The sequence below is a fragment of the Dryas octopetala genome, chromosome 7, assembly GCF_963921425.1.
Source record: "Dryas octopetala chromosome 7, drDryOcto1.1, whole genome shotgun sequence".
NCBI lineage: Eukaryota > Viridiplantae > Streptophyta > Magnoliopsida > Rosales > Rosaceae > Dryas > Dryas octopetala.
This window is the reverse complement of record NC_141372.1, coordinates 15,149,100-15,156,410: the sequence shown is the minus strand read 5'-3', so window position 1 is coordinate 15,156,410 and position 7,311 is coordinate 15,149,100. Positions and strand designations below refer to the sequence as shown.

General features: G+C 36.2%; 1 long non-coding RNA gene and 1 pseudogene across 1 annotated transcript; one reads left to right on the top strand and one right to left on the bottom strand.

The window, feature by feature from the left end:
* Window positions 1-227: 227 nt before the first annotated feature.
* On the top strand, window positions 228-3,787 carry LOC147280010 (uncharacterized). The gene is made up of 4 exons (XR_015123431.1): window positions 228-368; window positions 526-782; window positions 1,887-1,991; window positions 3,266-3,787. It is a non-coding gene; the product is annotated as an uncharacterized LOC147280010 (long non-coding RNA).
* Window positions 3,788-5,706: 1,919 nt separating this feature from the next.
* LOC147280009 (3-ketoacyl-CoA synthase 7 pseudogene) lies at window positions 5,707-7,068 on the bottom strand (annotated as a pseudogene).
* Between the last annotated feature and the right edge of the window lie 243 nt (window positions 7,069-7,311).

Here is a 7,311-nt window from a genome sequence, read left to right as displayed (position 1 = left end):
TCAAGTTTCATTTAAAAATTTCGTCATTTTTGTCTAATTTTGTCGAAATCAAAATTTTAATCTAAATTTTTGAAAAATTTTTCGTCAAAATTTCCGACCAAAATTTCTCCGAACCGAAATTTCCATCGAAAATTATAACTGCTACCCAGGAAATATATTATACTTTCAAAATTAGAATCAGGGATTTCATTTGTTATCTTCAACTATTGTTCCATCTAGGCAGGATAGGAGGAGGTGGACACTCTAGAAATTCTCCACTTAATGGCTGCCGCTTCTAGCTCTGGCGCTCTTGGGCAGCGAACCTCCTGCCAAGAGGCCAAGGTTGCTTGGTAATTCTCAGCCACTTGCTAGAAGGAAGACCTTCAAAGGTAAGGGTGTTATGTTAGCTTGGATTATTGCTCATGGGAAAGTTAATACTTGTGATATGGTTCAAAGGAAGACCTTCGTTTTGTCTTTCTCCACATTGTTGTGTGATGTGCAAGAAGGAAGCCGAGAGTGCTGATCATTTGCTTTTGCATTGTCCAGTTGCAACGTCCTTTTGGTCGCGACTCTCTAAGGAGACTGATCTGAAGTGGGAAATCCAAGCCTCTAGTGCTGGTCCAAGAGGTATCATTTTTTTGGAGGGAAGAAGAGGGGTGTGTTATTGGGGACCATTGAAATTATGTGGGAAAGAGTCCGATTCTGGGGTTCCCTATGGGTTTCGGTTTTTTCGGAGCTTAGAGACTTTTCTTTTGCTATCATTATGCTGGATTGGAAGGCTGTAGTGTCTTAGATTCTTGATGGTATGTTCTGCTGCTGTTTTGTTTAATTGCTGTTTACAAGTTTTTAGCTTCTGCCATAGTGGGTAGCTTATCCACTGTGATGTGCATTTATTTTCTATTAATAGAAGTATGTTTCTTTAAGAAAAAAAAAAAAATCAAAATCAAAATTACTGTCTTTGCTTCTTGAGGTAAGAACCGCGTGCATATCCAAGCTTCAAAACTGTACCTTGTACATATTTTGGTCAGTAAGATAAAGAGAGTAGTTCCCCTGAGAATCCTTTTTTATTCTTGTTTTATTAATTATTTAAACAAGATGTCAATGCCTACATTTTCAAAATAGGTTTGCATTGTTGGCCTAGTTGGTACCCACGTCTCTCCTCTAGAAAGGATGTTCTAAAGTTCAGATCCTCTTTCCCTTAAGTGGTGTATCTAATTAACTAGACTTCCGAATTAGGTTTGAGCAAACACCATATCCTGGAATTAATGTTGATGTAGTTTTTAAGTATTATATTAAGGTAATTTACATTAATGATAAACTTTGTTGGTTTACCAATATCCCAAAAGTTTAGGCTATTAGGATGTGGACCAAAATTATCATATATTCTAACACTCTCCCTCACATGTTGGCCTCTCTCCACCACTAGAACTCAACATGTGGAGTTCAACTTATATTAAGAGGTTGCAACTGCAGTGATTTGAACTCAGTATCTTCTGGTTTGATGCCATAATAAAGTTTGTTGGTTTATCATTCCCAATAGCTTAAACTATTAAGATGTGTGGGCCAACAATTATTTTATATTCTAACGATCCCCAATACCTGCATTCCGGAAGTAGTGTTTGTCAGTTCATTCTTTTGGTCGATACAATTTTTCTTATGTTTTAGGCCTAATTATCATTGAAGAGAAATCAATCAGTGTGCTTGAAATTTTGCTTAGATGCTTTTATAGTATCTGGTTCACAAACGGTAACATAAGTGCGGCTTATTTTATTAGTACATGCAATGGGCAGCCTTGTACCTACTAATATCCTGATCTTGTCAACCTATTTATTCTATGCCAAATTTTGATGCAGCTTCGTCACTTAAGTGATAATGTATCCTCCTGATCATGCTGCAAACACTTGCAGGTTATTTTGACAACTTTATTGAAGGTTTATGTCAGAGGAGGGCTGTTCGAAAAATCAAGAGAATTATTAGCTGAACTGGAAGCTTTGGGCTATGCTAAAGATGAGGTACACTAAGATCTTTACCTCTGAATCATTAGTTTAAAAACCCAAGATTTACCTTTCTTGTCATTGGTATGATTTTAAAGAGTGCTTCAGAGCCAAATAGGGCAGCTTATGAAATCGCAAAAGTATGTAATCTTCACGAGATCATGTAATAAGTTAAATAAGAAACTGACAAGAAGAAATTTAGGCCGAAAAAAAGTTTTGATGTTTCAATGCTATGAATATTTATCTTTTTTAGAACCATTTGTAAGGCTTTGATTCCCGTTCCCTTTTAAAACCTTTGTTTGGTTGCTTGCATGGTATTAACTTTGGTCTCATTGCCTATAACTTTATTCCCTTCAGTCATTTACGAAAATAACTTTTAAAATGCTATTGTGGTATTCTTTGCAATGATCTTTCTGTATCTTATCTCAATAAAATTTGTCTCCTTTTCAAAAAATCTCTCTGTATCTTACCTTTCAAACATCTTGTGCTTTCTTAATTAGTGACACTACCAAGTAATCTTTGTTCGGTTTACAGTAATGCAACGCTTGCTTGTCAAATATTGGACCACCATAATTTGACAATGCTCCTATGGCTTTTGTATGTGTGTTTTTTCTTGGAAAATTTGTACAAAGTTTTATGCTTCAGTAACTGCATTTTGTTAGTTGTCTCTTAAATTATTATTGTTTTGTTATGTTCTTTTTTAGCTCATCGAATTAAGTCTATTTGTAGATGCCATACTGTTTATTGATGGATGCCCTTGCTAAGGCTGGGCGTATACATGATGCTAAATTGGTTTTTGATGAAATGAAGGAGAAATCCATCCAATCTGGTATCTGACAAATCCTCAAAGAAGGCTTTCCTGTTATTTTGAATAGATGTATTATTACTTGTGACACACAATTCACTAAATGACTTAGGCCAAACTGAATTATGCATTTTTGTGTCTTCAAAAGTATTTATAAGTTATGAACAAGCTAAAGATGCCATATATTATTCTTCCTCTATTCCCCGTATAAATTTCCACTCACAATTTGAAGAGTAAATCTTTGTATTTAAATAAGGTCTTCTTAAATTATATTAGCAAAATACTTGCTCTTACATAGAAACAGAAAACTTGTGCATGAATCCCTATTCTGTAAAAATAAGTGACGTCTGCAAGCAGTATACATATTTTTGGAGCTTTGAGAGATACTTCCCTTGAATTTGTCTTTTCTGAAGAATTTTGCTTCCTATGCAGAAATCTAAGTTTCTGTGTTCAGTCCTGAAAATTTATGATTTTTTCCCACTTGCAGATGGCTATTCAATCATACAGTATCATGATTTCAGCTTTCTGCCGAGGTGGGCTTCTGGAAGATGCAAAGCAGTTGGCTAAGGATTTTAAGGGAACTCATGGCAGATATGACTTGGTTATGTTGAATACAATGATCTGTGTATATTGCAGAGCAGGTGAAATGGATAGTGTAGGAAATGCCAAGAAAAATGGATGAATTAAAAATCACTCCTGATTATAATACCTTTCATATCTTCATAAAATATTTCTGCAAGGAGAAGCTATAGTTGCTTGCTTATCAGACCATGGAGGACATGCACAACAAAGGCTACCAACCAGATGAGGTATTATGTTCTTACAGGATGCATCATCCTGAGTATACTTGTTGAACACTGCCATTTTACTTTCATTCTCTTCAATAAAAAAGAAAAGTAAACAAAGAACTGGCTTCCAAATTTGAACATTAATATGACTGTAGGGATTCTTTTCAAGCTGTCCTTTGTCAATTTACTTGCCTCTATGTTGTATTAGTGAAGGAAAATATATGGTGTGTATTGTTGTTTATGCTGTTAGGAAACAAATGAAAGCTCCCTGAGAGAGGTACAGTTAGGCAGCTAGCTTAGTTGCTAAAGTCCTTTGGCATTGCCTAAGGACTTGGGATTGAATCCCACCTCAACATAAATGGGGATTTTTAATGGGATGGGTGAGCGCTACCCTTGTATTGTTTATTGCATAGGCACATTGGGCTTCAATAGACAGAAGAAAAAGAGGAGCATTCTGAGAGAAGTGAAAAAATGAAGGGAATGCTGGCTGTTGGAACTTTTACAATACAAAAGCTGCAGCGCTTTCGGGCTTAACTGTTAGTTGCTCTAATACTTGAATAATGAATGTTACAAGTCACTAGGATAAATGTTTGCCAAAAAAGTTTGAAATTTGACTGACCGATGATTTTCTGATCTATTTAATGACAGATTCTATTTCTTAAAGTAAATGTTGGCTTCAATATTAGGTTTTTGGGCAGGAATATGTGATGCAATGGACCGAATAGATTATATTTTTCTTAATATTTTTCTTTTGCCTATAATTTTACTAGGTTGTAAAAGTTTGGCCATTGAATACAGTTCTTTAAACAGGATCCCGGAGTCTTGGGTTGGGGATAGGGATGAGGATGAGCGATATGATTAATACCTCTTTAGGTAGCTCTGTTTATTGCAGGATAACTGAGTGAAAACTGTGGAATTCCAGGTACCTTCCATCTTGGCCTTACTATATGTGAGAAGTGTAATTTAATACTGAAGGTTGACACTGCTAGTATAACATGTCTTTTCACATTTATGAGTCAGTTGTTTGTTGTATCGGAATGCTTCCTTCTTTGATTGGTTTTGACTAATCCCAATATGAAGTGCAATAATTGAATTATGCTAATTGTATAGCCTTGAGTGCATGTAATCAGATATTGGAATTCTGTTCTAATTCTTTTGCTATGTAAATTGACCTACTTTTTCGTGGTGACAGTTAGTGAATCTTTAACTACTGAATGGGCTATGTAGTGAGTATCATAAACTCAGATGGTGCATGAATATGTTTTTCTCTTTTCCTTTTCTTCTCTTAACGTTGTTATTTCTTTTTCTGATGCAATAGGCATTTTGCATGGCTAAGATTTGTCGCATGATTGCTCTAGATTCTAGCATCAGTCATGCAGTTGTAATGTTTTAGCGTTCTAAATGTAATAAATGAATCAACCACCTTCTGACCAAAAAAAAAAAAAATCAACCTACCTATAAACCATATCTGTTGGTTCTGATAGCAGTCTTAGGGATAATTTTGGTCACGATTTTGCTTTCACAGGCTCCTCTCTCCCAAATTTGTTGAAGAAAAAGTTGGGTGCTAAGTACTTTATCATTTAACTTAAAGCAGGCTGTCCCCTTTTAAGAATAGAAATGTTGTTGCCAAACTCGATCAAGGAGTTTGTGTCATTATAAATTGGAATAGGCTAATTTTATGAGAAATGTACAAGTGATAGGTTTGCTTTAGACATAAGGGGAACTTAGTTTTTTTGCTATTAGTTCAAAAAATACGTTGGTTAAACCAAAATATGACATGATTAATTAATGGGTTGGGTTAGTGTCGAGTAATTCGACACAATTAATTAAATAGGTTAGGCTAGAGTTGACTTGTCTATAGCATGTACACAAAATGACAGGACACAAACACGATCCACTAACACGAATCGTCACATGCACCTATTGTCTAGCTAATGTTTCTTTTAGAACGTTATGTATAAATATCTACATTGATTTATTATTATTCATTGAATGAAAGTATTTAGTTCTTGAAAATCATCATTCTCTCTAGACACAAAGTGTTCTTCTGTAAAATCTTATTGCTTTTTTAAAAAGGAAAATAAATTAATAATAAAGGTTACAATTCTGATCAATGGTTACTACAACACATTGGATATCATTAGGTTACATTTGTGATCTCTTCAATAGGGTACAAATGGATTCTGTCTGACCATGCATTTCTTTCTGTTGGCTCAATATCCGAAATGCATTTCCAAATTGCACTGTTACACTTGAAGCCACTTCCAAAGGCAATTTGCCACACATGGTTTCCTTTCTTCATCTTTCCTTTTGCCTCCAAATAGCAGAGCTCATACCAAACTGAAGAAGATGAAGTATTTCCAAATCTATATAATGTCATCCTGGACGCTTCCCCATCTTCCTTGTTCAGTCCGAGACTCTCTTCTATGCCATCAATCACTGCTCTTCCACCAGCATGTATACAGAAATGCTGAAGAGCCTTGTTGAAATTTGGTACATAGATTCCCTCCTGGCTTGGTAAAGTCCAAAGTTTCCTGCGAATCACTGACCATCCAAATCGGAGCTGCTCCGAATATGGTAGCACAAGTGGGCCTAACTTTGAGATGTTAATTTTAAGGGCTTTTGCTGCTACATGTACAAGATCCCGTGATAGTGAGACCCCAACAATCCCAGCTTCGTCGGGTTTCTGGAAAACAGATTGGTATGCTTGATCATCCGAACCAATGTGTGTTCGGACAAGATGCTGGAGCTTATACTTAGCTCTTCGCTTGTCTTGCTTCCTATTGGATAGTAGAATAGCAGCTCCCCCCATCCGAAACAAAATGTTGGGAAGAAGCATGGATTTTTTTGTACCCTTGTACCCACTGGGAGTTACAGCTTCCATGCTGAGAACTAAAGCCAAGGAATTCTTGTGAACTTTTAGAAGATCTTTAGCCAAACTTATTGATAAGATTCCAGCACCGCAACCCATTCCACTGAGGTTGATGCTCTTTATGTTGCTTCGGAATCCAAACTTGTTTATGACTGTAGATGTAATGGAAGGTGTAGGGCAGAAAAGGCTACAATTTGACACAAGAATGTCGATGCTTTTAGGATTTATTTTGTGCTTGGAAAGCAGGTCTTTGACAACAGTGAAGAGAACAATTTCAATTTCTTTTCTAGCACCGACTGAAGAAAGACAAGGCGGCAGCTCATGTAGTGAAATAGGCATGCAAGTCTCTTCTCCAATGCCTGATCTTTCCAATACCTTTGCTTGGAAACTGACACATTCTGTGTCATAAAATCCAGATCTTTCGAGGTGTTCAATGAAGCTCGATTTTGAAACCCGCAAGGTATCAGGAGGCAGATAGCAGGTGAAATCGATAAGGTATGTACTCTTGGATCTGAAAAGCAAATAGAGAACTGCAATGATCAAAACAGTTGCAGCTAAGAAATGGGTGAGGGAGATTGGAAATTCTGAAATGATAGATGAAAAGGATCTTCTAACCAATGTAGTCTCCATATCAACTTGTTGGACGGGGTTAACTAGGAGCTTGTTCTGATATTTTTGCTTATATATATCTTAGCAGGCAATGAGGAAGTTAGGAAATTATTTTTCTGATGTTCAATCAAACAATTCCAGAGTTCTCTCTCTCTCTCTCTCTCTCTCTCTCATACACACACGCAATATGAGGAAAGAAACGGTCAGAACATGAAAACCCAACCTCAACAACCTTTTATCTATTACGTTTGCATATTTTCTTAC